We start from the raw sequence: 25,398 nt of genomic DNA on the forward strand, positions 1-25,398 counted from the left end.
CTTCCTGGTTCCTGACAGCCTGCAGTTGACTTATGTCCTGCAGTACAATTTATACACTTTACAGTTTTCTCCTAGTCAAAGTAATCACAAGTATTGTTGTTCACATAACTGTCCAATATTTTCTTTTTTTTTTTTCTTGGTGTCCCACAGCATTCCTAAACTGGCGACACCTAGCGTGGAATATTTCCATAGTTCAATCATGGTTTTGATACAACTACCACTTATTTTTATCCTTTTAATGCCTTTTAAAATAGACTTTTAAAAGATAAGGTAGTTCTAGGGTTCAGATTTTGAAGAGCCTGGCTTAATTCCCTGCTTTGTCATTAATTTCCTTTGTGACTCTCATTTCATCTAACATTTTCCACCTGTATGTTGAGTATCTGGTTTATGCCAGCCAACTGGCTTCTGCAACAGTTTTGCATCAGAAAGAAGACTGAAGAATGAAAAATAATCAGTGAGATAAGTCAATCACATCTGCTGTGTTTCTTCCCTCTAATACAAAAATGTTTTTTCACCTTCTCATCAGAGTATTATTCTTATACTCTGCTCATTTGTGGCATCTTTGTACCTCCATCACATACTATTGAAGATAGGTGATGAAAAAGGAACAGAATTTGTCAAAAGAGCAGGCATTATTGACAAATGCTGAACACATCTTTTTCCTCCTGTTTCTTCTTTATTCTAGTTTTTTGTTTGCTTTGCTTTTAAACCATAATTTCATAGAGAGGTGCTGTCTTTACTGAACAGCCCATAGAGACAGCCAGATCATTTTCTGAATAACCTTGCCCTGGTCTTCAGGATGGTTCGTTTGCTGGCCTACTGCACAATTCATCAGACCCAAGAAGGTCTTTTCAAATCACTGCAGGAATCCCTCCAGGTTCACATAGTGACAAACATCTTTCGTATTCTCTGCAGGTGTTCCTATTTTGCTGCTTACTCTGTCAAATACAGTATTTGGACATGCCAGTCTTAGCTGAGAAATGTATTCCATGTCCCAGGCTGTTCTCCCCATGAAGACAGCGTTACCCTCCTGCTGCCTTTTCATGTCCTTTCACACATGGTTTTTGAGCTACAAGTGACACCCTCTCCCTTCTACTGCATCCACCTCTCTCTAGTCACCTTCCAGTGGAGGGCTGGGGTAAATGAACCGGGCATTTCTGGGGTGGGATGGAACAATGGGAGTACTCCACTGCACAAAGCAACCTCATGCAACTCAGGGCAGGGAAGGAAGAGTAGCTCATTTTGCAAAATGCACAAAGAAAAACCCAAATTGTCCAAGGCTGGAGTCTGACTTTGGACACTCACATACCTAAAATGCAATGTAGCTACCAAAGTGCTGATCCAGTTAAGGATTTTGAACAACTTGTCAATCCCTTCAAGCAGTCAAAGACAGAAAAAACTAGCTGGGCACAGCTTTGAACGGCCACCCAATGAGGTCTGTAATCCAGGTGCCTGGCAATAGATGGCAGTACTCTGCCTCTCCCATGGACAGGCAGGACTGCCAGCAGCCACCTCTGTCCATGCCCACCAATGCCAAACCTGGCTTTTGGTTCCTGGCTGGGACTTAGGGCACTGCTACAATGCAGCCAGCCTCAACAAGCATTCACAGTGCTCAAGCTCAGATTGCTGGACTCCTCTCCCCAAGGGAGCTCACTTGGAAACCCAGTCTCCAATGTGGCCATCCACAGCTCCCTCCCTGATAGTGCTAAAGTGCAGGAATTATCCCACAGCTCTTCCACTGGAACCTGGGCTGGGGATGCTGACAGGGTGACATCACCAGCAGCTTCTGAAGACACCCTGCCACCTGCCAGGTTAGAATGCCATATTACTCTGATTTTTCTTATTAACCAAAGCAATACAATTTTCTGGTTGCTTCTTATTGTCTTAAGTTGCCCTAGGCTGGCAGGGGGTTGGGGCTGATTGCCACATTCCAGCATGGCTTTCTCCACCTCAGGATTCAGCCAGAGGAAGAAATGAAGCTGGCTGCTCTGCCTGCCTGCCCTCTCACTCTGGCACAGAGTTTCTCAAACCCAGCTGTGGTTACCACAGGGTGGGAACTCTTTCTAGCAGCTCCTGGCTGCCTTCCCAGCAAATGTGGGAGTCTCCTGTGCCCAACTGAGAATGTAACAGGGACAGAGGTGGATGACTGGATGAGTACAGTGGGGGTCTGCAAATGAGACTTTATGATCTCCCAATTCTCTGGTGATCTCCCAGAAGCTATCAGCCAAACTGGTTTCTTGTGACAGATACTCTGATCTTACCTTGGACCTTGTCATGTTTGCTTTTTATAAAGCTTCATCTGCTGGAGTCATGTGAGTGAGGATGGCAGCTGTCACTTTAATATTAAATAGCCCATCCTTGCACCTGCCTTGTAAAAGCTTGAAAATATAAACCACAAATTTTTAAAATTTAAAATTTTAAAAAAGGACTCCACAGTGTTTCAACATCATTGCCCTTAAATTAATTAATATCAGGATTTGGGGGCTGGAATCATAGCTTTTATACTGCTACATCTCCAAGAGCTGCCACTGCCTTTTCTGTCATCCTGTGCTTGGGAAGTGTCACCCGTTCCAGTCCACAGCACGCTCGGGCAGGCGGAAGGGAAAGGGCAGAGAGTTGTTATTAATTGCTGCATGGTGGCATTTCCACTGCAAGCTTTGGCAAGGCAGCTCCTCTCTTCTGCCTCGAGTGAGGTGCCCAAGCTCTCTCTCTGGGCAGTGCTTTTACATACTCCTCTGCTGCCCAGAGAGCAAGTGGGAAGGTGTAAAAGCAGCAAGGATGAAGCCAGGGCAGAAGTGCCTGTGCCTTTGGAATGTCTGCCACAGCACAGGGGCACTCTGACTCTTCACCCTGCAGGGGCACGACCTTCCCAGACATGCTCTCTGGCAAAGACCATGGAGAAAGCTGTTCTCAACAGCTCAAGGGCCAGAAGTTCAGGGCAGCTGGGCAGCGTCATGTATGAATAGCCCAGCTTGCCTACTGAATGGAGATGGGAATGCAGAATGCTTTTGGAGGGCTGGGAAGTGTAACCCCATGGATGAAGGTTCTTGCATGTTAACAGGCAAACATTAAGCAGAAGACCTGAGCTGACAGTGCAGAGAGTCACATGCAATGCCTCTGCCTCAGCTGTTGTCTCCTGAGGAGCAGGGAGGAAAAAGACATTTCCAAGGCACCCGAAGGCGAGAAAGCCAGAGGCAATGCCAGTGGTGAAGGATCACCATGGCAACCAGCAATGCAGGGCCTCAAGGTGGAGAGCTAAAATTAGGAAATTAGGCAGTGGAAAGGGCTGTTTCTCATCTCTGGCAGCATCTGGTGCTGAGAAGTTGGACCCCCAACACAGAGTGAGCACAGACATACGGAGCATTTCTGAGCCCCTGGCTGTACCCAGATGTCCAGGACCAAGTGTGACTTGACACACCAACACAGTGCCAGGTCTGCCCGGGATCCCAAGGTCCTGCAAGGTGCTGTGCCTGCTCTGCACTGGTGGGACTTCATGGGAACAGTGCAGTGTCTGCAGTGAGATACGAGTGATTGTACACATGACAGAAAAGAGGTATCGTGGCTCCTTGCCTTTACAAGGGAACTGCCCACTGCAGCTCTCCCTTGGCTGCCTCCTGCCCTGGCCTCTGTTGAGCCATGACTGTCTGGTATCCCTTGGTGGGAATTGGGACTTTCCCAACCAGCCTGTGAAAGCTGAAACCATGAATGATTCAATGACAAAACACTTCTGTAAGGAAGAACAAGCTTCCCCCTGCAGAGAAGAGCTGTGCATGCAGCTCCATGTCCACAGTGCCCTATTGCCCAAAGAGAGCAGCAGGGATTACTGCCATTACATGCATTCTGGAAAACAAGCAGAAAGATAAGATGAGGAGTTAATATGCTTCACAACAACCCCTCATACTGCCTTGTTTTCTGCATATCTTTCCACACAAAATCTCCTCTTTGAGACCTCAAAAGTCTTTTTCTCAACAGCCCATACTGCACTGAAGAAATACTACCTACTGTCCTGCTCCTATTGATACAAGTAACAACCTTTTCTGGTTGTGAGGGCAGGTCTTTTTTTCTTTTGGCATCACTTTCTGGAAATCCATAATCCATTATTTGACCCTCACATAATGCTCTGTGCTGTTTGCTGTAAAATCAAGTTTTTGTGGTTTTGCCTTGCGTGATGTGCAAGGAAATCAAAGTGCTGTAAAGCTGGAGCACTGAAAGCTCCTATGGGAGGCAACCCCATGTATTATACAAACTTGAGTATTACACAGATAAGGCAAAACTTAAGGGCACCAAAATGATGTCTGGGATTGCAAGACATGCCCAGATTCTCATGCCTCAGGGAAGGCAGCAGCAAAAGCTGGGTGCAAGTTTTCAGATATAATTAGTACAAGTCGCAGTAGACTCCCCTCCATGCAGCACAGAGAAATAATAGAAATACATAGCTGTGCAGCTATGTATTTCTGCCAGTCCTCCCTACATCTTCACTTCCACATCCCTTTTGCCTGTTCCCTGCCACAGCTAACATGGGAGTAGGGGTGTAAGGGATCTCTGAACATGCCAAGGTGCTACCCATAATTTCTAAACCAACTCGACATCCAGCCATGAAATCCAGCACCTTGTCTAGCTGTTGTCTTGGCAATGTTTGCTTCTGAATGCAGAAAGATTTGGAAACACAAGGCAGTAGGTTAATGATGCAGAAGGCTGAGACAAGCTATGTCTCCTAACTCCCAAACTTCCCTCCTCTCCTATTGTGGAGCTGGGAGGGAGAAGCACTAGTGTGCTGTAACATTCAAAAAGAGAGGGCTGGGCAGCAGAGCAGCTCAGGGGGGAGCCAGGAAAATTTAGCAATTCCTGTACAGTGATGGCATTGAGAAAGCATTTGGCTCGTGCATTCCATCCCATTACCCAAGTGTTTCTCCAGCTCTTTCAGCAGCAGCATCCTGCTGCAGAGGTCCAGGGAGACCAGATCCCATGTTCACCGGAGGGCACGAAGGGGCAGCCAGCTTGTCACCTCTGGTCATTCATGCAGCTGGCTCTGGCAGCACGTTTGTCCCGTTGTTCTGGTTTGCAACTAACAAGCAAAGCACTTCTTCCTCCCTGTAAACCTGACCCAATTCCTGTGGCAGCTCCCTGGATCCATTAACACTCTGGTGCGATGGGGCGGAAATTTGGCAGCAGCATAAACTGAGCAGATTAGTGTGAAACAAGAAGGCACCCCTGACACTGGGTTTGCCATAAATAGATAGGTAAGGTGACCATTACAGTTTTCCTTCCTTTGGGCTACTGCCTCAGGTTGGAAGAAAATCCACACAAATTATCTTAAATTCTTACTTGGAAGGCTTGAGTTTCATTTAGCGAAAGTAAGATGGTGATAGCCCAGCAAGTAGGGATTGAATCATTCTATTCCCACTTCAGCTCTCCAAAAAAAACCCAGACATCATCAGGACAATCCCAGAACATCATCACTATTGGGATGGTACAGTAGGCTGTGGAATAACACATACTCTACTCTGGAAGGAAACCTCCTGCCAGAGGTTGCTGTACACACTGGTGCAGGGTGCTCTCTTGAATGCTTCTTTTGGTCTGGTGTCATCTGGACTCAAAGTGGCACTCTCTGGAACTCCTCCCTCTCCTGCTGCAGGAGCTCCCCCCCTGTCTCTGGAAGGTACATGGTACATGTCCTGCAGCTCACACCAGCAAAGGTGTTGTTAGGCAGCTGGAAAAGCTCAAAACCAGGCTATCCCTGAGCTAGTTAGTTAGAAAAGAAGATATATTTGTCAGGCAAAGTCTGGACCAGGGCTAGATTCCCCAAGGGACTGTGACCAGCTGCATTTGACAATGTTCCCAATGCTAACAATATCCTATTTGAAGGGTGTCAGTACGGGGTCCATGCTGGATGCAGAGGGGTCCAGTGCCATTTAAACCGCAGGATTCCCCCTCCCCCAATTCCTAAAGCCATCCTGCAAGTGGCAGAACTAATGAAGGCCAGTTTCCAACAGCTCTCTCTGCATGGCCTGTCAGCCAGTTACAGGGCAGCTCATGGACTCCTTCCTCAGGGGAGGTCTTCACAGGCCCCTCTCATTAAGGCAGTCACCTAAGTCACAAAACCAGCTGGATCCCATTATCTCGGAGGCCTCCACCGCTTTATCAGCTGTGCCGGAAACAGGCCCATAGATTCAAGGCTTGCTGGAGGCCAGAGACAGGCAGGCAGGCACAGACAGCCTGCTGACATTGCTTTGCTTCCTTAGGGAACCAGGCAGGAATTCCTTTGCAGAGCTCAACACAACACGTCTCTGGCTCAGCCTCTCCTCTTGACAGACTCAACATCACTGCTGCTTGCAGTCCTGAGAACAGATCTTTACTCCAGGCCCCATGAATCCAGGCCCCCTGCTGTCTCCCTGCCACTGACCCCTGTGCTTCCCCTACAGCATTTTCTTTGTGTTGGAGGACAGACCCCCATCTCACTTCTGCCCCCTCAGAGCTTCCATCACTAGGGTATTTCAGCCAGCTTCAATCAAGGGCTGTGAACAGCGATCTGGACACAGTGTCAGGAGCTATTGCACTCCCTGTGGGATGCCTGCCATGGAGGACAACATGCCCTAATCCACCAACCCACACGCTTAAACATCAGCCAACCCCTCTTTCCAATCCTTCCTCCTATCTCTTTCTATTCTCAACTGACATCTAGGACTGGCTCTCTTAAAGCATCACACCAAGTGCAACCCCTTAAAGGCTTTTGAATGCTTGTGAGATGAATATTTAATGGCAGCTGACTTTGCTAATGGGAAACAAGCCAGACCATACATCTCTGCACATGCTGGGAATCAGGGCGTGTTCCCAGAAAATCTGGATGCAGAGGAAAGAAGGCAATAGAGGGAAGGAACTGCATCTCCCAGAGCTCAGAGGAGGTTCCCTCTCTGCAAACTCATACCTCACCCATTTGTGCAAGACCCTCCCTGACTAGCTGGCTGCTCAGTCCAGGATCCATGGATCAGATGTGTCCATCACATGAGCATTGAGCAGGAGAGTAGCTGAGGCTCTGGCTGACCTCTGTGATATGGGGGCTCATCAAGTCAGTGACCTCTACATGAGGCCATGGAAAAACAACATGCCTTGTGAAAACCTGCTTGTTGGATTCCCATGACTCTGTCAGGGAAATGGAGATGAAAATGTCTGATGCTTGTACTGCTACTAAAAAAGACTGCCTGGGCAGCATTGCCTTGCAGACATTGGTAGGATGGATACAGAGCCTTACATCCCCACTGACTCCTGGACTGCTGGCAGGAACAGCAGCCCTCACACACCAGCCATGGCTTTCTCATGTCACACAGACAGCAGGCAGAAGCTGGTGCCTGCACAGAAAGGGAAGCAAGAACTGGGAAGAAGGAAGGTTTTCTCCCCACAACCTAAACAAGAGCAAAAAGGCATCAGCCAAACAGCTGATGTCTCTTACAGCGTGATGCTGCTAAAACAGTTCCAGAGACAAGCACACCTCTTGGGGACTCCACTGCACAAGGGCTGTTTTCCCTTTTAAGCTGCAAGGAATGTCTGTGCTCTGGCCCCCACAACCTCATATTTTCCACCACAAGGCAATGACCGGTGAGGCCCCATTAGGGGAACAATGACATGAGAGTCTGGGGAAGAGGAAATCTCTCCTGCAAACAAGTCTGGAAAATGGCTGCTAGAAGGAAGGGAGCTGCATCTGGCAGCACTCTCACTCCTGCAGCCTCACTGCTGCTCAGGCAAAAACACTCCTTACACTTGCAGCTTCCAAAGTGTCCTGGCCCAAAGCTGCACTTCCCTCAGCACTATTCCCTCCACCTATTCCTACAGCACCTCTGGAAGAAGGAGTTTGATTCCCTTCTGCTGCATCATGTGGTGAAATTGCCAGCTTTTCCACAACCACTGGGATCTTTCTTGCTAGTGCTGGCTCCCAGCAAGGCACGGAGGCAGGAGTTCAGAGTGTGACTGATTTGTGCATACCAAACCAGCTGAAGAGGCTTCAGCTGTAAGCAGGGCAGAATCAAGTCCCACAGGAGGAGAGGACATGATGCTCTACTGCACCTTGGTTTTTAGAGGGAGGAATCAAGTTAATCACTTTGTATTTGGATAGAAAAATAACCCTCACACACAGGCAACATCTCAGTGCACATGAAAGGTCTTAATAGAAGTTAGTCCTACAAGGCCTTAGGGATGAGATTGGTGTCATCCTCTCATGTGACAAGACTGGAAAGGAAAGGCCCAAGGTGCAAGACTTGCTCAGGGATGACCAGAAGACAGCAGCTCAGCTCCCTCTGCTCTCTGGTCTGGAGCCAGGACCACTTCACTGAGTGATACACGAGTCATACTCCTCCCTGGGGCATGATTCTTCTTCCCATATCCTGAGTGCCCTGAGCCAGGCTCTATTTTGCCATGGCTGAGCTCCTAGGAATCACAATTCTCCATCCTATTTTGTTTAAAACAAAAATAAGAACAAGACCAGCATTGACTTCTGAATTCCAACAGAAGGGTGATGTTCTGTATGTCACAGCACTTAAGAGTCATCAGAGGAAGCCTTTGACAACAGGAGGATGAAGGAGGAAGATGAGGAGTTCACCCTCAGGGCCTCCACACCAGAGAGCTATGCACCACAAACTTTTGCTAGCAACTAAACATAGGTGTCATCACCTCTCTCTTTCTAAGCATACCCAGGCTTATCTGTAAAAGGGAGGTTTTTCTGTCAGATGGCATTTCCCCAAAGCTCCTTCCTTCATCTGCCCCATTCTGAGGTGCTCTCACACAGCTGCCTGCTCCCACACCCATTACCCAATCTGAGGCAGTCTGTGCCATATACAACCTCAAATGTTCCCTTTTCAACCCCTAAATCTGTGTTGACCCACAGCTCATTCTGTGTCATGGCAGTTCCTCTTTTTTCATCCTTCATTCCCCTAATTTCCCACACTCTGAAGTCCTGCAGATTTTACTGGTCCTGCCAGTAAGTGTTGTTGCCTCTTTTTTCTGACCAGGGATGATTTATTTCTGAATGGAATCCAAATCTGGCACATTTCTCAGCCATCACCTGGCTCCAACAGAGAGAAGGAAAGAGTGAGCTAAGCAGTGGGAGGCAAGTTTGAATTTACAGCCCTATGGCATATCCACACCCCTTCCAGTAAGTGGATACACAGGAGGAATGTAGATTGCAGGAAATGCTGAGGTTTACCAGCAGCCTCCAGCTTCTTGTGCAAGAGTCCTTAGTGGTTTTGTTCCCCTTACTGGGATGGCAATCCAACTGCAATGGATTTGATGATCCCTCTTCCCAGCTCTGTCCCTTAGTCCTTCTTTACTCTCCTTCTACCACAGCACATTGCAAAAAAAGCAATGGAAATCGCTCTGTGACTGGGGGGAAACACTGAGTCAGCCTCAGTGTGGGAGAGTAAGAACAGAGCTGGACATAATCCAGTTCTGTACTTCCCATTTTCCAGCCTTGCTGAAGGATTTGCTCAGCTCCTTGTTAATGCAGAGCAGCTTTGGGTCTGCTCTACCCAATGGCTCTGCTGAAGGCAGATCTGGAAGAGTGAATCCCCAGGAGACAGTGCTCTGTCACAGTAATTTCTCTCCTTTGAAGATTCTCTACTTCATGCAGTCATGAAATCCCCTTTACACGGTGAGAACAGTGAGGAAGGCTCAGAAAGCCCCTCATTATCAGGCATTATTTTGTGTAGACAACTTTTCTTGGTCTGTGGTATTGAGGGAGCATCCCCTTCCTGAAATCATATTGCTAGGAATAGTTATCAGACTAACAGGAACACCTGAAAATAGAAGTAAGGTGAATGTGGAAGAGAGCAAAAGTTTGGTAAGGCTGTGGAAGTAACCTGGAGTCTGCTCATCAGTAGTACATCTGCCAAAAAGGCATGGCTCCATCCAAGGTTCAACTGTGTCCCTGTAGCCAGAGAGAGCTGAAGGCAAGTCTGCCAAAGCTCCACCATACTGCAACCTGCAAAATGCAAACTAGGATTTCAGGAGGTGACCTGACAACTGGCAGGTGTGTGCACCTACTGATTAGTATTGGGAAGAGGAGAGAAAAAACTGCTGTAAAAACTAAGTGAAAATCCTTGCTGAAACTGGGACATTGGGAAGGCAGCAGAGGTACACAGGGAGAGAGATGTGTATGTGTTCACTGCTCCCAGAAAGATCACATCAGCAGCAAGCAAATCCTATTAAACTGCAAGGGCAGTCACCCCACAGCCCCACTCTGAGATCAGGGAGTAGCAATGTTGGGCCATGTGGGACCCAGCACAAGGGGAACTGTGACCCAAGTTATGATCAGCACATTCTTTTCAACTCCTGCTGTCCCTATTATCCTTCAGAAAGCCTCCAGTCAAGTCACCAGCACCTGAAACCATCCCTGTGAAGTGCTAACACCATTTCATGCCTATCCTCAAGAGACTTCTGTGGTAGGGAAAGCTCTGTTAAGTCTCTGACTTACACTTAATGACTGACCTCTTCACTGAGACAGCCAAGAGGAAGCTCTGATAAGGCAAGAAGGCCATGAGAAAATTGGCAGCGTCACTATGAAATAGGCTACAAAATAGAGTCACTATGGAAACTGCCACAGTTGGAAGGACAGAAAAAAACTCACTAAAGTCTGAGGGTTTCCAGCCTTTGCATGGATGCCCCAAGGATGGGTGTCCTCCAGGCTATCAGCACCACAGCCAACAGTGGCCCCTTTGCCCTTGCACGGCTCCTTCCACTGCTCTGCTGGACCCAATGTCACTCAAGAAGATTGGTTAAACACTGAGGCTTTTTCTTAGGCAAGCTGCTTGTGCTAACACTGGTGTGTCCTCGTGGGCCCCCCACCTCATTTCTGATTTAAAATAGCCTAAACAGAAGGGGAACAAGAGATAATTATGTTTTGTGGACTATCAGTGAGGAAGCTGGATGGTATTTCCCCCAACACCCCCCCTGACCTGTTAGCTTATGATGTGTTGCTTGGAAGATACACCTGTCACATCCACGATCCCTCTCCCAGCAGAGGAGCAGTATATAAAGTGAAGAGGAAAATGAAGCAAAAGACCTCTGCTGTGCTCATTAGAAATGGCACACCCCATACCCACACGAGTAGTTTCAGAGAACCAGACTCAGCCACCACCACTTCTGCCAGAGCAGAGCTTCCCTTATGTCCCCATGGCTGACAGCACAGATTTGGCAGCGTTTGCAGCCCCAAGGCAATTCTGTGATTAAGAAACAAGAGAAGTGACCATTGATTTCCTATAACTCCTAAATAAGGCTGGGTAACATTTGTCAGACAGAGACCTAATTCACTAGGAAATGCAATTTGAGGTAGACCAAAACTATTTGGAAATTTGTGCCTAGTTCAGGGAACAGCTTTGATTCCAGAATGATTTCTAAGATGAAGTGAACTCTTTTCCCTCTCTTACTTTTAAATATATTTCATGAGGTTATGTATGCAAGCTTAAAGGTCAAAGAAAGCAAAATAAAAACATGTTTTGGTAAGCTTAGCAACTTTGTTTGCCCAGCTATTTTTTTCTGCTGGAAATAAAACATGAATTTCAACTGACCTAAAATGCAATTTTTGAGTTGACTCTCTGATTCATCTAGGAAATTAAAAAAACAAAACCAATAAGTTATTCCAATGGCTTTATTCCTATAACATTGTTATTTGGTGTCTAAAGCAACCTATTCTTCTAATTCTTTCATCTCCTTCCATCTGGCTCTTTGTGACTGTGTCTGGAAATAACGAAGAACTGTTGCAGACATCTCTCTGCAACCATGGAATTTTTTCCTGTCTAGTTGGGAAGACTTTGGATGCCGACTCCCATGGCTCGACTTTCAAAAACAAACAAACAGAAAAATAAAGCCACATCTCCATTTGGAGGTTATGAGAACCCAGAGAGATGCTGCTTCAGGGAAGGCAAACCCTCCTCTGAGCCACTCCAGCAAAGCAGTGATTTAATGAGGCAGCTCCCACTCCAAACTGTACCAAGGCTGCAAACCCTGCTCCTGTTCTGCTCTGCTCTCAAACACTTGGTCCTGCTCCATTGCTTCTCATCCTTCAGACCCCCGTGCCAGCCTCCTGAGACACACAGTGAGTGCTGCAGCTGTCAGCAGAGGAGGACATCATTGCCCTGCTGGCACCATCCAAACCCAGCTGGGCAAGCTAATGGGCATCGGGAGGTTTGCATGCAGAAACTTAAATGGGAGGCTGGGATGTGCACTCAGAGATACACAGGCTTGCCTGGAGAACCAGAGCGCACCCAGGACTCGCGCAGGGACAACATGGCACTGCCTCCAGCTGCAGAGCAGGTGCCTGGGTCTTCCCAGCTCTCCTCCCTTGATGGATAATTTCAAGAGACACTGCCATCACCTCTACACACACCCAGATGTGGCTCAACTTGCAGAGACATAAAGGACCTGAGTACATCACTGTAGTCACTTAAACACGGGGCTTTTGAACTCCACTAGCCTGTCTGGCCCCAAACCAGTAAGGGTAAGCAATCAGTGTCAGCCACGTGTGAAGACAACAATCTGAGCACTTGCCCATCTCACCTTTCTCCCCGCCCTGGAGACAGTGATGAGGCATCAGGGACTTGCTATGAGTTTCAGTCATGCCCTGGGCTAGGAGGAGAGGGCTCCAAGCCCTTCTTGTGACCCCGAGGCTCTCCATGCCTCCTGCAGCCTGCGTTCCTAGAAGAGGGATCACTGCTTGAATCACCTCCAACAGCATGAACTATTCTCTAATTCTTCCTGAGCCCTTCCCAGGACGTTTTGCTTTCTGCCCTGTGGCCTGGCTGGGCCGCATTTCAGAGATGAAAGGCTGTGAGCACACACAGATGCCGGCATCCTTACACATTCCTGGCTCAAAAGTTTTCCTCGAAGCAGCTGCAGCTGCACTGCCAGGGAGGAGCAGCTGCCTCCCAGCCCAGAGAGAGAGCTGCAAACCCCAGCTTGCCAGGTATGCTGCAAGATCCCAGCACAGACCCCTCTGGCTTTGGGACCAGCTGTCACCCCCTCGGGCCCCCAGCTAGCCCAGCAGAAACTGAGGCAGCTTTCTTGCTTTCCCTGAGAGTTACAACTGCCTTAAGGAGACATGGTGCAAAACGTAGAGGCCTGATGCTATCAGCACGCAAACTTGCTCAATAAAAACATGTGTTTCTCATCTGTTTTGTCCTCATGGCTCCCAGAGCTCGTCGCAGATCAAGCATGTGAAGCATCACTGCCCACAGCTGGGAAACGTGTGCTATAGGGAGGGAACCCAAAGAGCACTCCAGGTCTTGGGCAGAAAATTCAGGATTTGTGCAACACCAAAGTAGTCAGTAGGGCAGGCACCTGGAGGGCTGCAATACAGACATCTGCATGCATCCATCTCCCCTGCCCAGCTCTAGCACAAGCCAAACCAAATTCCCAACCCCAAATGCTGAAGGGAAGCTTTTTCATAGTCTCAGCGTGCAGCTCAGTCCCATCACAATGTTACAGGGAGACTCTGCCAGCCGCCTGGCAGAATTTCAGCCCAACATACTGTCCCCTCAGTGGTTCCCACTAAAATTCAGCACTGGTGCAGGAGCTCAGCCCTGACACTCCACAACCAGCAAGAAAAGGTGCCTCCCTGAAAGATGATCTCCTCTGTACCACTTCAAATCCAGCCCTTTGTTCTGACAGGATGAAGCTGGCACAGCTCAGGAGATCAGAAGGGAGCTCTGAAGGATCACAGCAGCCTGTGGCACCAGGTGCTGGCAAAGCTCAGAGCCTGGGTGGAAGCTGCAGCCCTCTCTCTCTCACATAGCTAAGATAGGGAATTATAAACACAACCTTGTCAAAAAAACCCCAAAACAACACAAACCCACCAGAATCTATGGAAGAGTAACCACCAAACCAGCTGGATCCAATGTCTTGGGGAGATCTTGATGCCCTCATGCTTTGTGCATGCAAAGCAGAGGCACACCAACAGACAAGGGGCAGAGATCTCTTAGAAAATCCATGGTATTCCCTTAGCTGGCCACTCAGCACATTCCTTTGTGCAAGGGAGTCCCTGTCACACGGGCTGGCATTCACCCTGATGTAAATGCTCTGTGAAAGCAATGTCCTTGCAGTTGCCATGTATCATATAGTTTATCATATCATTTGAGACAAGTGCTCCCCTATTTCCCTCCCCTGTCATGTCTCAGAGGTGGGCTGAATTAATTGCATGTGCTTTTTCTGTGAGTATATAAACTGCACCATTGCCATATGCACACAAGACAGATTATAGCCAGAGTAAAGAAGTGGCTGGTTTTGTGTCCCCTTCACACAGATCCTTTCTCCTAATACTTCCCCAAGACAATTATTTTTTCCATACCACATGGGCAGTCAAATGGCCCCATTCCCACACCACCTTACTGAAATCACAATGCAAGAAAAAGTGGCTTTGTGCCATCCAAATCATGGCTGCTGTAGGAGCTGTAGCTGTAGCTGGCACAGCTCTGTCCCTGCATCCAGGTGCTGCTGAACCTCTGGCCCCCTAACACTGGCCTTTCCACATTCAGCCTTGCCCTGGACAAGGGAATCCCAGACAGGAAGAGCAAAAGTACCATTCCAGAGGAGAAATGTGTTGTTTTCTTCACACCACCAATGCAGTGTGAGGCTTTCAGCAAGGATGCTCCTGGTAAGAAACTCAGTCACCTGGAGTGTCTCTCTGCTACACAACCCTTTCTGCTGTCCACAGGCTGTTTAATTTCTCTCTCAAGTGCCAGAACTTCTGTTCATTAGCACTGAGCTTTCTCCAGTTGCCAGCAGCTCTCATTGCTCTGTGTTGTCAAACTGTAGTCTGCTTCCTGTCCTGTGTCATTCCCTCTTATGATTGATTTTTACTCCTGTAACTTTGTCCTTGTGGAAACTTCATTTCCTCAAGGTGCTTGGGCAGTCACAGTCTTTGATATCTTTCTAATGCTTTGGAATAAGAGGAATTCAGCTCCCCACTCCCTGCCTGTCCAATGACTTTCCTTGCCCATTTTCCCAGCACACAGGTCCTCTGCCCTCCAGCATTAGTCCCTATCACCAACTCTTGCCTTCAATGGGATCACACAGCTGGCACATCCACAGGGCTGGGAGTCACCAAGTCCTTGTGAGTCACCAAGTCCATCTCCATGTTACCTGTGCTCCCTCTTTGTGCAACTCCATTTACATGACACTGATTAAAGGCTGCTATTTTTGGCTGTCTCACACCCACAGAAAGCTTGGTCCCAAAACTGTCTTACAGTTTACAAGCCTTCCCCTAACGTCAAGGCTGACTGTATTCATGGCTGATTCATACATATTTATTCACACTGGCATAGGAATGAATAAATTCTATGCTTTTGCTGCTCTAAGCATATGACTTCTATACTTTAACTCAAACAACATATTTCCCTCCCTGGCATTTCATTCCCTTGTCTTGCTCAGCATAAGGGAGGAAAAGAGAAAGCAAAACCAGATGTCTGACTTAATAAATAATGCTCTTTTATAAAAGTAATTTCTGTTTTGATTGTTATCAACAATACTTTTAAAGAAACATGAGATCCAAAAATCTCTTATTGCATTGAAATCTGGGGGACAGGCCAAATCAGAGGTGAAAATATGCAGTTTAACACCATTTTATGGCCAGAAGAGGGCAAAGAAAGGTTACAAACCTGAATTTAATATTTTCACTACAGTGCAAGTTTAGCTAAGGTTCCAATCAGGACAGTAAGCCATGATCATCAAATTCCCGTTCCTTCCAGGGTAAAAGAATCCTCTGTATAAGATGTGACATGCGAGATTAGGGATGGAGAAAAAGTAGAATGGATTTACTCATGGCATCAATAGTCTGGGAACAAACAGAACAACATGAGGCAGCTCTAGTTTTGTTTCAGAGAGGGAACAGCCACCTCCAGAATTAAATCCCCTACTGTTTTGGAGCTGATACCCATTATTGGCCATGCTGTTACCTCAATGGGCAGCTGAGAGACAAAAGGCAGCATTTTCCCCACATTGTAAACCTTCTCCAATAACCCAGGACTATGTTTCAAATTATTTGTAATTGCTTCTAAACCTGCAATTAGAAATGCCATGCTACAGGCAATAATGTCCATGGATGCTTGGGATCTCTGCAGGTATCAAAGTGCCCATGCACCACAGATAGAGCATGCGAAGATTCCAGGAACAATTCCTGGGACCCAGGGAGGAGGAGGGTAGAGATGCTGCCACAGACCAGCTCATATCTGGCTCTCCCACTTTTTCCCCCTAGCTTTAATTCCCATGGAAAGAAACAAAATTTTTGTGCAGGCTTTTGCAAAATCTCTTCAGCAAGACCACATGTTTGTCCTTGTTCCTCGAACAGCCCTTGTGATGCTGCTTCCCAGAAGGCTGGTTAAGCACAGATGGATTCAGAGACCCTTGCCAGCCCTTTGCCTCCCACTGTCCAGGCAGGCATCCCATGCTTCTCCCCAGCATGGGGACCTGACCCCGAGGAACTGGAGACCTCCAGCAAATCCTCTGCTGGCATCTCCAAGAGAAGGCAGCAGACCACACAGACTTAGCTGTCCTCTCTTTGATGAAGAATGCTCCCTTCTGGGCAAATTTAAGGCTTGTTTTGGGATGCAGAGGATAGAGAAAAAGGGAGGGAGGAAAGCTGCATTGTTGTCTCTCCATTTTTGGCTGCTCTTTGGGTAAATAATGGACTTCTGTCTCCAGGGCTGCTAATCAGCTCTAAATGCCCTCAAAGAAAGCAAACAACAGCACAATAGGAAAGCCCAGAAATAAATCCATTTCATTATAAATTCATTTTGTTTTCATTCCATTTTTCTTGCTAGCAAGAAATTTAGGTTAAGCTAAGCACTTTCTTTTCCCAGCAATCTCTGCTGGCTGTCGGCTAATGCAACAGAAAATTAGGCTTTTGACAGTGTAATGGCTTTGTTATGAAAAAAATGCAATTATATTATTTCCCAAGACAAATTCTACAGCATTAAGTGTCTGAGCAATACAGCATTGTCCTTGAAGTTGTTGGTGAAGGAATTTTACATGAAGAAATAGTGGGATGACCAGCCTTCATGGGAGATTCATTTTACTGCATAGCTCTCCATTGCTCAGAAATACAGACAAGATTTCATAGCAGGGACAAAACCCATATGCCAGATAACTGTACTACACAAGCTTTTGCCTCTATGCTACTTGCAGCTGTGTCACCAGAACTGGAGATTGGAAGTACCTGAAGACTCCTCCACAGCACACAATAAACAGTGTTAATTCATCAGTGTCAGCTCATGTCCCTGCTGGTGTTCCTAACCAACTCGTTAGCAATAGCTATGGCTGATAATCCAGGAGTAATGAGGAAGAGTTTAGAGCACTTAATGGAGAGAATTCATAACATGTCACAGATATTTCAGTAATCCTCCATGTCTAGGCTAATCCCAGCAAAGCTCCTTGAAGTTCAGCTGTGGACAGGAATACCCTGAGGCATCAGGAGAAGCCACCAGGGGCTGACAGAGTGCAATCTACTCCTGAACACTACAAAGGGAAAAATTGAGGAACTGCATGGTTTTGGGATGGGCACAGAGGCTGTGCTTACCTTGGGAAATTCGAGAGAGCCAGGCACTAGCAGGAAAACCCCAGATATCCAAGCTCAGAGAATAGGGCCAATGGTATGGTCTGCATGTTCTCAGACATGGTTTGGGGGTTAGCACAGACCCCCGGTAACCAAGAAGTAATTCACATGCAGCATCTCCAAGTAAGAGCTAAGACAGTCTAACAGCAGCATAGATGTTGGCCATTTGGTCTCCCTTGGCCCCACAGTTGGCAAACCCGTGCATGTTTAATTTAATAATGCAGACATTGCCAAAGCCATGGCAGAATCTCAGCCACAGCCTGTAAGGAGTCAAGGACCATGATGGGAAATGTAGTAAAGGCCAAGGTAAAGGCATAATTTTCCACACATCTGGAATTTGCAAGACATTCTCGTGACTGGAAAATACAAAGACATGCCAAGCTGTGTATATGAAACAGCAGCTCTCATCCCCATCCAACTTTACTTGGGTTTGTACTTCAAGCCTGACCTCCTCTAAAGGTCCTCTGAGGAATGGAGAGCAGCTGAGCCAGCAGATTCACAGAATTCAAGGTGTTGTTGAATGAACCCACACTGTTATGGGTGTAACAGGTAGCGCCCAATGCTTAAAAGCAGCCTGACACTTTCTGTTACGAAAATATCTTTTCCACTGCTGAGAACTTTGCCAGCACTGAACTGCTCAGGTTGAAAAGTTTCCATGTCAGAAGTTTGCCTCAGGGTGACTTTTCCTTTTAAAGTGTCAACAGAAAAAGGTCAATGGTTTCTAAGAACAAGATTAAGTTGTTTTGTCCATGTCTGAGGAATTGTTAAAGTTGTGCTCAGAACGCAGAGCTCAGCACCTCTGCAAGAGCCTGAATTTGGTGGAAGAGTCAGCCTGGTACCTCTTGCTTGTGGGGAGACAGCCACATAGGACCATAGCAATTTAGTATGTGTTTGTGGAAATCACCAATTTACACACAGTGACCGTTCTAGCACCTTTTTACTTCTAAAACTTCAGTCTCTGTTGAGAACAATCTTTCCCCTTACAGGTCATGGATCCAAATTATATTGCTCAAACACGGCCTAAACAGGAATGTCAAATGAGCTCTCTTCTGGGTTTGCAGGACTTCTCAGGCATTTGCTGTTTGGGGTACAGCAAGGATCAATGAAATGAAAGGCAGGTGGGCTACATCTCCCTTTCAGGTCACCCATCATTGCAGCCAGCAAGGCTGAGATCAGAATAAAATAGGACAAACAGTACAAGGGTGAAGAACTGAATCAGCAGATGGTTTTCATAGAAGAGGCAGGCTCAGGACATGACTGAGAGCACAGAGAAGAGGCTGGGCAGGTAGGGCATGACCATTCCCCGGAGCTAGAGTCCCCTTGGGACCTGGATTGTGTGGCAGCAGATCCCAGTGTGTGCTTTATGTTCCCTCATCAGGCAACCACATAGTGGGATGAAGCTCAGGGCCTGAATGAGTACAGCAGCAGTCTGAATTCACAGGTACCACAAAGCCTTTGCCTGTGAAGATGGCTGAGCCAATGCTGCTCCACTCATGAAAACTCCCTCTTAGTTACTGGGTAAGCAAGAACTGTGGAGCCAAACATAAAGCTCATGTCTGACCTTTATCTTTTCTTACTTATCTTCTCTCAAAAGAGAAGCATAGCTCTGTGCTCTTCACCATACAGAGTTGGTGGTTGCCACCACATCTCTAGACAGGGGATGAAAACCACCTGGATGTGATGACTTTATTTGCTTGTCTTTGGTTAAAGCAAGAGACATGGAGTAACAGCCTACCTTACAGAGGTTTGACAGCTGCTCAGGTAATTAAGCAGCAAATTAAGCAGCAAAAAGCCTGGTTACTAGTGATAGCACCTGAGTGGATGGCATGAAAATGTGTCAAGGGACGTTAAAGTTAGATATTTGGAAAAGGTTCTTCACCCAGAGGGTGGTTGGGCACTGGAACAGGCTCCCCAGGGAAGTGGTCACAGCACCCAGCCTGACAGAGTTCAAGCAGTGTTTGGACAATGCTCTCAGGCACAAGGTGTGACTCTTGAGTGTCCTGTGCAGGGCCAGGAGTGGGACTCAATGATCCTTGTGGGTCCTTTCCAACTCAGAGTATTCTATGATTTTAAATGCTCTAATGGGCTGAGATATATGATGCAGCAGACAGCAAAATAGAATTATAGATGCTCTGCACCACAGAAGAAAAAAAACACTGAGGAATAGCAAACCAACTGCAGCCAGAGCTCAGCACTACAGGTCCCAGGTGTCTTGCTCCCCAATACCAAAACAGCACTCACCTACAGTAATTCACTCCTAGAAGGGTCAAGGTCCTTCTGGGCAGCCAGGTCTTTCCAACGCATGGCACCAACTTCAAGTGCCATTTGCCCTGATCACACAAACAGCAGCCACACAAGCAGCACAAATCTCCCCCACAAAAAATTAATTTTTCCACAGCATCTGGAGCTGCAGCTCAGCAGATTTACACCTTAGAGCTCAGGAACATGGGCAAGGGGGGTATTAAAGGCAAAATGAAGGTGGTAGAAAAAGATACTTGACAAGGCAGTGGCCCCCACAGATGTGAAGAGTACCTGAACAGCAGCAAATTCATTCCTGAGCAATGAAGGTGATTGTGCCAGACTTTGGGAAATGTCCCAGAAACCTAGAAGTTTATAGCAGCAGCAGAAGCCAAGATCTCTGCACAGACAGCAGATCTCCAATTACCAAAGCCAGGTCAGTTGGCTTAGCGACAGGTTATTTCCATGGGGGTTTTTTGCTTGCTCATTTAGTGGTAACATTTTTTATGTGTCTCTGTTTTCCCATACAACAGCAAGAAGCCAGACACCGTGAATTTCTGGTAGCCTCCCTGATCAGAGGGAGTGTCTGTGATGCAACTTGGAGACACAGCCCTAACCATGCTTTCGACCACTGGGGCTCCCAACTGCTACTCCTTGAATCAGAGGTGACACTGCTGATGATCTGAGCTTCGCTTTTCATCCTCTTGGGAGCCATATGAAGATTGACATTCCCCTTTTTACCTTTTGTATCCAGCCCTGCATGCCTCTCTTTAACCTCCTCCCTCAAAGAGAAAAATCATCTGATCTGCTTCAGTTCTTCTGCCAGGGGAGAACATTCCTCCACACAGCCTGCCATTCACAGATGTTGGAAATGCTTAGTGATACAGAAAGGAAACAAAAGCCTTCAGCCTCGCTGGAAATCCAGCCCACCGCACCAGCCTAACACTGCCTGAAAACAGCCCCTCTGATCTGAAAAGCTCAGCTCCACAAAGTGAGGGCAGTGGCCATGTTCTCCCTTTGCAACAATGCAGAAATGGCCGAGTTAATCTTTCTACACAAACCTCTTTGTTTGTGGAACTATCTAGACACCAGAGAGACGTGGCAGGCTGAAACTTGGTGTTTTTCATGCTTTATGTCAAAATCAAATCAAAGGCAGGGGAGCACACTTAGTTTGGACATATTTTAAGTTAAACAAGCATAAAATATTTGGCAAACTTCCCTTGCCTAATGCAGTATAAACAATTTTGGTATTCCAGAGAAAAATTCCCATTTAATGAATGCAGTGAGTAAGTAAAGAGAAGGTCACACTATTCTTGCAGTCTTCACTAAGCACGGGACAGCCCCAGTTTCTGCCACAACTTTAGCAAAGTCCATGTATGACATTAAGTGGCTCATTTGCAGCCAGGGCTGCACTGGGAAGTGAGAGGAAATATCCCTGTAGGATGGTAGGTTCTGCAGAACCCAAGTGAAGACAAGCCAATTTTTGCCATTACTTTCTGAGGGGAAAAAAATAAACTCTGATAAACACAAACCTGAGGCAGACTAAAGGTTTCAGAAGGCAGCCTCTGGCAAATCCAACTGCAGCAGTTTAAGACATTAGCTCGCACTGCTGTCTGCCAGCCTTGGCTGTCCACCTTGTTGGCTAGCCAGAATTTACTGCTCCTCTAATAAAGTCAGCAGAAAGAAATACATGCTTGTGCCTCAGCCACCACAGTTTGCAGCCCAGCGTATTAGACTGCATTGCTGCTGATTGGTGAGATCCCAAACTGTATATTGAAGGAGGAAAAGAACAGATAAGAACAGAACAAAATGTCTTGAAGGGCTTAGAAGAGACTTGAAAGGAAAGAGGCAAATAAAGGGGCTGAAGAACTACAGAAAGATGGGGGTTTTTTTCTACAGAAATGAATGCAGCATTCTTTGCTGTTGGAAAGGCTGGTTTGGCTATTGACTGCTCCCCATGGGGGCAGGGAGCTGTAGGTGCAAAAGATAAAGCCAGGTCTGCCAGAGTTATCAGCTCTGCTCATGCTCCCACCAGCTCAGAGTAAAAGTAGGAGCATCCTCCACTGCCTAATTGGATACAAGGAAGCCCTCCTGACCCTAATACCTGCACTACTGACACTACCCTCCCCTTCCAGGGCTCCCCTCCAGGAATGACATCACCTGAATGTATAAGCAGTCTATTTTTACAATTCCCAATGCAACCAGGCCCTCTACTCCTATGCAGAGCAGCTTTCAGACGTAAAATGCAATGTGTTGAAAGAAATTAAAATAGGAAATTTAGAAGGGACAATAGGTTTTCTTTTTTGACAAAGATTTAAGAAAACCCAGGAAATTCACACACCCAAAGCATTTATTAAAATATGTCCCTGGAGCCAGCTTTGACTAAGCATGCCAGGAAATCACTGGTAGCCTTTGAATACTAATAAAAAAACCTTAAAAGTACATACTGTGTACTGTAGACATAAATCTCATGTAATGGATTGTTCCACATGCTTTGTTAAAGATACACTAGAGTACACTACATTACCTGTACTAATGTGCATGCTGTAGGAAGTCTAATAAGATAAAATGATCAGTTTCACCCAAAATGATTTTAGAAATAGCATGTGATACTGTAGCAATGTATTAAGCCCCAGTTAACCAATGTAAGGTGCTGCAGGCCATCTGGAAGTTTTGGAATTGCTGAAAGTCTAATACTGTGTAATGAAAGGTTCAGGAACTCAACAAGAAACATTTTGAATTCTTGGTTTGTTTTGCAAAGAAAGCCAATCTTACTTTTCAGCTCCTCAGTAACTTGAGTTAGCTCAGTTTGAGATAACCTAAAAACAAGGAAACAAACAAAACCAAAAATACCCCCTCAAAAACCCCTACTACCCAATCGCCCTTATAGCAGGGCTGTGTTGGCATTCTGGAATTTTGGAGGATATGAGGCTCATGAAAGTCAACTGTGTTTTGCTGTAACAAAGGACTTGGAGGATTAGGCTTGGATAGCTGAAGCCCCAAACAGCGCTCCTAAAATAAAACTTGCAAAGCTTGCCCCAGTCCCTCCTTGCCAAACACCCAGACCCTCTGAGGGTGTAGGCACTTCAGGTCAGACACAGGTAAGATACCAGCCCTAGAAAATTGTCTCACCAGCCTAAAGGGATGGCTGTTTGTTTAGCCAGCAGGTGCCTATGGCAAAAGCAAGATACAGTAAATAACCTTAGCCTATAATGAAAGATTTACTGCAATCACAACAGCAACAACTTCATCACAGCCTAGGCAAATCCAGCTGCTGGCTCTATGTTCCTCCTTGTGTTTTAAGTGCTCCAGCACTTGTAATTCCTGAGCCACTTCAATGCAGTAACTCACCAAAGAGAGGCTACCTATCTTACTGTGAACATGAATGTCTTCCACATTGGTGCTTGTCTCTAAAAACCTCTCACTCATGAGGCCTTGACACCAATTCTCACTTACTGGGTGAACCACAACCCTTACCCATGCATGTCTTACTTGCTCTTGCCGTTGGCAGCCCTGACACTGTGAAACACATACACAAATACAGTCTAGTCCCAGCAGTGAACCTTTATACAAGAAGCCTTTAATGTTTTACTCAGCAACATTAAATCCAGGGTGTGGATGAAAATCAAGTCTCTAAGGGGCACTGTTTGCAGCTGCCTCTTCCTCTCCTTTAGCAATGAATACACACTCCATAGCAAAGGTATCCCAACTGGTTGTGGAGCAGCTCCTGCCAAGGAGCTGCAGCTCTCTGCTTCATCTCCCATGGGAAAGCTGCCCCATGTTCAGTTACCAGTGCACACTGTGCCATAAGCACTGCAGGACATGCTCCACAACCTGTCCAGTCATCTCTGCTGTGTGATGGCAATCTCAGCCAAAGGCTGCTGCCAGTGGCTGTGGCCACACTGCACTTCAGCTATCCAAGCCCAACCCTCCAAGTCCTTTGTTAGAGCAAAACACAACTGACTTTCATGAGCCTCATATCCTCCAAAACGCCAGGATGCCAACACGGCCCTGCTATAAGGGATGCTGTTCTTTCTGTCACATCAATGTTCCATTAAATCTTGTTCCTTCACCTTCTCATATGTCATCAAACATACCAAGCAATACTTTGTGAAACACATGCTTTACACCTCTGCTCACCATACTCCATACATGGACTTCACCATGTTTCTTCATCTTACCTGAGTTTTGTATCTTCATCTGAGCCAAGACATTTGAATTCCTCCCCTCCCCACTTCCCTGTCGGAAACCATTCAACTGCAGAGAGATCAGACTATAATAACACTGGGACCCCAGCCAGCAGTATGCAGTGTGCCTGGCTTTTAACAGCTAAATCCTATAAAAAATAATGATGCAAATATGGGCACTCCTCCCCAAGACATCCTAATGCTTTCAACAACCTCTTAGGAACACATAATGCTGTTGGATGGGACTGAGGCTGAAAGGAACTAATTTGGGACTCAGAGTACTTACTGTGAGTAAGTACTTACTGTGTGAACACCTGCTGGCTAAACAAACAGGCCTAGATATGAAAGCTGAGAAAGCTGTATGCACACTCTCCACTACTGTATCAGATAGCTGCTTCCTGAAAGCAGGCATGAACTGCACTGCATTATCACCTAAATGTGGTCATGGGGTAGAAAGCTCTTCTTTAAGAATCTTACATGCTGACACAGGATGAGGAAAATTCTACCAAAACACCCACCTTAAAGTAGGCTCAGACCACTATCATCATTTAGGAGACTAACTCCCCTGTCCTCCATGAATGTTAGATACATTATCTGTCTTCAGCACTAATCCAATACCACACGGGAAGTCTGTGTGAAGCTTTGCAAGTCCTGCCAGGTAAGCCCATCCTCACCTTCCGCCAAGAGCTGCAGCGGTTCCATGACACTGCAGGAGCACGAGCAAGGACACAAAGCCCTTCTCACACAGCATTAGGCTGATGAATTAAGCTTCTGCATCCACCCTGCAGTCATGGTACCTTGTGCCCTTGAGTACATCACCTAGTGTCCTCTGGAATTTGCCTCTGCAATAAATGAACACTTAACAAGCTCCCCATTCCAGCAGGGGACCATGGGCAAATGTCCTGTGGGGAGGTGGAAAGTCCCCCTCACCTGTATGCTGCTGGAGGCTCTGAAGGAGAGGTTTTATGTGACAGGAACCATGGGGACAGACCACAGCTTCTCTGAAAAAGCATTAAGATTCTCCTACATCCAAGAGACAGAGCAGCCAGCAAAGGGCTTCTGTCACAGGGGCTGTAGGGAATGTGATGGGGCAGAGGGGGAAGGCACCTCTTTTGCCCTCTATGCTCCATTTGCCAATGTTTTCTCTCATGCCTGTAAAGATAAAAATTAAAAACTACGTTCACCCTCATCACCAACATCTAGAGTTATTCTGGGAGGTAGAGTTCAGTTTTCAGCTGCCTAAGGGCAGAGAAAAAAGAAGAGGTAGCACTAAGGCAAAGCAGCACAGGAGATGCTCACCTTTCTTCAGGGCAGGTCACAGGCAGAGCGACTCACACACTCTGTAACCACTTCTTTAGATGCAGGTCTGAAGGAAGTGTGGCTACA

The 25,398-nt window shown here is 46.7% G+C and overlaps 1 protein-coding gene and 1 long non-coding RNA gene across 4 annotated transcripts in view; one reads left to right on the forward strand and one right to left on the reverse strand.

Annotated features, from left to right (window-relative positions):
- Nucleotides 1–22,322, forward strand: part of LOC135294696 (uncharacterized) — a 33,150-nt gene extending 10,828 nt beyond the window's left edge. Inside the window, exon 3 of one of the 3 annotated variants that reach the window (XR_010356779.1) lies at nucleotides 20,359–22,322. This is a non-coding gene — a long non-coding RNA (uncharacterized LOC135294696). Of the gene's footprint in view, nucleotides 1–11,736; nucleotides 12,992–20,358 lie in introns of those variants that run through there. The other 2 variants (XR_010356777.1, XR_010356778.1) reach the window with 2 other exon arrangements.
- The window catches only part of FSTL1 (follistatin like 1), a 52,117-nt gene that overhangs the window by 14,933 nt on the left and 11,786 nt on the right, over nucleotides 1–25,398 (reverse strand). The gene's annotated exons all lie outside the window — the stretch shown is intronic.

Source organism: Passer domesticus, chromosome 2, assembly GCF_036417665.1.
Source record: "Passer domesticus isolate bPasDom1 chromosome 2, bPasDom1.hap1, whole genome shotgun sequence".
NCBI classification, from domain to species: Eukaryota; Metazoa; Chordata; class Aves; order Passeriformes; family Passeridae; genus Passer; species Passer domesticus.